At 42.6% G+C, this 5059-nt stretch overlaps 1 pseudogene; it reads right to left on the bottom strand.

Moving 5' to 3' along the window:
• Positions 1-5059, bottom strand: part of LOC103919226 — a 29702-nt pseudogene that overhangs the window by 14425 nt on the left and 10218 nt on the right.

The raw sequence follows: 5059 nt of genomic DNA, 5'->3' as shown, positions 1-5059 counted from the left end.
GTTCTGTCTTTTACAATCAGTATCAATGACAATTTTATGTGAGTTAATGCTACCAGATTTCAGATAGCATTGTTGGATTCAACTCCACATTAACATTAAAAAAGAGAGTGAAAACAACAACGTGTCTTTTGATTTTCAGTGTTTCAGCCTCCAAATCAGCTGGAATAATTTTCCCAGTGTCAAATATTGAGAGAAAAAAACCCAAAGAGAATAATGTCATTTATTCTTCTGATTAGTCTCTAAATATACAGGAAATCAGACACCAGATTCTACTTCTAAAGCTATTCATAGTACTCTAACTATGTTCTTTATTATTTACCATGCTACTAAGTTCATATCATCTGCAAATTTTACCAGCCATAATTTCATGTCATCATCAAAACTTGAGAAAAATAAAAAACAGCACTAGAGGAAGAACCGATTCCCAAGTTCATCTTCCTCAGCCCCTTTTTATCCAAGAACTACCTAAGACATGTATGTGTGTTGAGTGGTGGGAGTTGCCCTCTTAAATGCCTCAACGTTAATAATCCGATTGTGCAAAAGAGGATAAACCTTGAAGTAGAGAGTGCCAGAGAAAGGAATGTTGCTTTTTAAATACAGGTACTACAAACTGAGTTCCATGTAGCGTTGACAAGATGTTGCATTAAGCAGAGAAGAAAACGTGAAGAAAGGTATCAAAGTTTAAACACAAACAGTTGGTTCTCACCCATTACGTAAGATCTAAGAAACAAACAGACCTCCCCTCAGCCTGTCCCCCAATTTTGTTTCACGATGATTCTCACCAGAATTTGAGAGCACACTGGACATCACACAGTTTGTAACGAGAGCAGGATTCCACCCCCCCCCCCCAAGACTCCCAGTTTACAATTTTGACAATGCCAGGAAATAATGAAGAATTCAGTAATAGGTGGTGTGGGTGTTTTTTTTTTTTCTTTTCTTCAGTGAAATGCAACTTAAATATTTTTTTAACAAGAAAAAGCCTGAAGCAGAACTAAAGAGATGTGCCCTAAAGCCCTGCGCATATTCCAAGAGCAATGAATAGAAAAGAAATATGTCTGTAAACCTCTCCTTGAAACTGCTACTGCACCTGTTCCACTAGCCTTATGTAGAGGACAGGTCACATTCCAGTGAGAAGAAAAAAAAACCTTCTAAACAAAACAGTAGAGGTCTAAAATGAAAGTAATTCAGACAGACTGAAAATGGTAGCGGGTGCTTGGACAGAATCTCAGAAGAAGATAGGCTCCAGCCAAGGCTACCTCCAGTCAAGGCTACCCAAGCTTAAGAGGCCAGTTCCCCACCATCTGTTCCAGTGCACCCAAATCCCTTTGGGCAAATCCTTTCATTTGGAAAGCAAAGGCAGGTCTCTTGCACTCCCACCTGTGCCCCAAGTAGGCACTCTGGTATGAGCAAGGGCCTCCCACCCCACCCCAAGCTCCTGGGCTGCTACTGCCCCAAGGAGACAAATGTTACAGGTAGGAGCACCTGGAAAATTATCACACCCCTGGAAAGGCTGAGTTAAGAAAGGAGGAATCTATCTTATCCCACGTTTTTTCTTCCCCATGTTTCTTGAAATGGCTGAGCAACACATTGCTCTTTGCACAGAAGAAGGTGGCAAGAACATCCAATCCCATTCTCTGCCCAAAACACTTTCTGCCACCTTGACTCACACTAAAGAGCACCATCTCCTAGAGGCAAATAAACAATGAGATTGTGGAATATATCTAGGAGAGTCCAATAATTTTTACTTCATTTTTCTCCTCAGGTACAACAGCCACGTTTTACTTAAACTGAATGGGCTAAGACCTGAATAAAGACCTACAAAAAGCAACTTGTAAAACTGAACCCTGTTTTTATGAACAGTGAATTTTGTTCAACACAGTCAGAGTTCATTTTATAAAATGGGATTCCTGCTAGGAAACAGAACCAAAGGCACAGTGTATCAGAAGAAGTTAAGCGCAACAAAATATTCTTGATAAGCATGGCATGTCTTCCCTTTTATTTCACTGTAATTACATTGTCTGTCCCAATTCCAAGAACTGCTGCTGCTTTCTTTAGTGAATAATGGCTCTTAAATATGAAGAACAAGAAGTTTGAGGGAGCTTTAAGTGTGTTTGTGCATACAGGAAATATAAACGGTGTATATACATATAAATATATTTACATATTGTATATGTTCCTCTTCATTCTTTCTGTCCTAAATAAATACATTGCGCGTGACTGAGTCATGTTAAAATGGCAGCATTAAAGAGGAGCCCTGTTAAAGTTTACCAGTGTTCTGTTGGTTTTCAGGAGCAGCAACACATCCTTCAGAAGAAGCTGTTTGTTTTCTGTGATGCATTCAGTTGTGTACACTGTACCATGCCATATAGGAAACTAACAGTTTTTCCTCAAATGGTTTCATAATGCATTCTGATAAGAAGGTCATGTATGCGTGTATATATACATATTTAATCATAGATAATAAACTAAAGCATGGTACTTACCAATTTACTAAACAATTTCACTCAATAATAAGGGAGAAGCAATTTTGGAATGTTCCTTATAATTTATGATGGCATTATTATTGAGCATGACTATTATATAGCCATGCAATATCATTAACCATTTAAATTATAGTAGTAACACAACATTTGTATCATGAATAATTACTAAGTGGTTGGTTACCTGAGCATTGGTTAGTGCAGTTAGTCCTAAAGCCATAGGTGAAAGCACTGAGATATATAACTACTTAAAGTTTCTCAAATCAAACATTACAGGATTTGCATAATATAAAGAAATAAATTTATCTGAACTCTTCTCCACTGCTTTTGTTTGGGTATTAATATCCTTGACTTTAAAGTGGAAAACTAAAGCCTCTAAAAACTTTGCTAATCGTTTTATCACATGCCTTCACAGTGACAAAATTAAAAGCAGGCAGGGAGCATTGCCCTCTGAAATGACATCGCCAAAACACAGCTGAGACAGCATCATCAGGGTGACGCTCACCGTCACCCCACCCTGTGCATGCACAACTACAAGGTCACACTGTTCCTCTCTAAACACCTGCAGGGAGGCAGCCTGTCCTCACAGAGGGCTGTCACAGTCTGTTTGGATCTCTCAATTTTACAGAACTATGTACTCTGCAATTTAAACTTTATTTCATGAGCTCATTAAGAATTATGACAAACATGACAAACAGGGGCTCAACCTCCTTTTGTCCAGACTAATCTGTCGCATGAATTCACTTATTCACCATTCAAGTCATAAGGTTTCCTGACTTATAAACCATAATTCTGAATTCGGGCAACTATGAGGGGAAAAAAAAAAAGAGAATTAGTTACTCTGCTGGTTTTGGCTGGGGTAGAGTTAATTTTCTTCACAGTAGCTAGTATGGGGCTATGTTTTGGATTTGTGCTGGAAACACTGTTGATAACACAGGGATATTTTAGCTATTGCTGAGCAGTGCTTACACAGAGTCAAGGCCTTTTCTGCCTCTCACACCACCCCACCAGCAGGTAGGCTGGGGGTGCACAAGAAGTTGGGAGGGGACACAGCCAGGACAGCTGACCCCAACTGACCACAGGGATATTCCATGCATATGACATCATGCCCATCATCACATAAAGCTGGGGGAAGAAGAAGGAAGGGGGGACATTCGGAGTGATGGTGTTTGTCTTCCCAAGTCACCGTTAGGCGTGATGGAGCCCTGCTTTCCTGGGGATGGCTGAACACCTGCCTGACGACGGGAAGCAGTGAATGAATTCCTTGTTTTGCTTGCATGGCTTTTGCTTTCCCTTCCTGGGGATGGCTGAACACCTGCCTGACGATGGGAAGCAGTGAATGAATTCCTTGTTTTGCTTGCGTGGCTTTTGCTTTACCTATTAAACTGTCTTTATCTCAACCCACAGGTTTTCTCACTTTTACCCTTCCAATTCTCTCCCCCATCCCACCAGAGGGGAGTAAGTGAGCAGCTGTGTGGGCCTCAGTTGCCAGCTGGGGTTAAACCACAACAGTCACCTAGCTGACTGTGAGAGTGCTCATCCTTCCTGCTTGGTCATGGTGCTGGGAAGCATGAAAGCTTCAGCAGCCCAGCTGCTGTTGGATCCACTTCAGAAGCTTTTTGGATAAGCTGTTTTATACCTTCCAGCTTGGAGGTTTGGTTTATACCATTCCCATAAATTAGCAGATTCTGAGGAAACTGCCAGACAAAAAATGATGGCTGCAGGAGACAGCAATTTGCAGGTGATAATGGCTGCATAATGACCCTTTAGCTCTTTCTGGCCACCTGTCCTGTCTACACGGTGCTCTTACTTTGACCTAATGGCACTGCCCCCAGCATACATCAGGCCTTAGCATGAGCTGGGTTAGTCAAAATCTAAGCAGGAGTTGAGTGAACAGTCACAAGTGCACAGCCACAGCACCGAGAGGCACATCCATCCCACCTACATTGCCGCTGCAGGGTGTCCTGGGAGAGTCCCTGAGGCAGGGCTGGGAGTGGGGTGGGGGAAGCAGAAGGGAGCACAGCTTGGCCATCCAGCTAGCTGTGAGGCACCCTGGTCCTACCAGGTAGATTCTCACACTTGACGAAGAAACTCTCAGTTTTGCTGATGTTTTTGAGACCCCAGTATCCGCTTTTTACACCCAGAGGGTGTTGCTTTCTTCCTTTCACAAATCCCTCCACTCCCTAACCTGTGGTGAAGGTCAGGCCCAAACAGCTCTGTGCCAAGCCCATTCAACTTGGCACACAATCTACCCAACTTCCTTGGCTTGGGATCAAACCTTGGAAAACTTTTCAGTGCACATCACAGTTGTTTTAGAGGTATTTGCAGCAGCAACACAGGGCAATCACTCCATGGCTTAGCCAAAGTGGCTGCAGGGCAGAGCAGTGTCACGCAGATGCCCTCTGTGTGCCTTACCAGTACTTTCTTTGTGCCACACAGCTATGAGTAGGGGTAGCCTGGTCACCTGCTTGCCCATCTTTGCCCCTCACACAGGTGAGCTGTGCTCTCCATACTTGTCCATAATAAAGGGCTGGGTACTAGTCCTGCTAAAGGATCAGAGTTCAAGGACCATCTGGACG

The sequence above is a fragment of the Pygoscelis adeliae genome, unplaced genomic scaffold (genome assembly GCF_000699105.1).
Source record: "Pygoscelis adeliae isolate BGI_AS28 unplaced genomic scaffold, ASM69910v1 Scaffold6, whole genome shotgun sequence".
Lineage (NCBI taxonomy): Eukaryota > Metazoa > Chordata > Aves > Sphenisciformes > Spheniscidae > Pygoscelis > Pygoscelis adeliae.
This window is presented reverse-complemented; position numbering and strand designations above follow the sequence as displayed.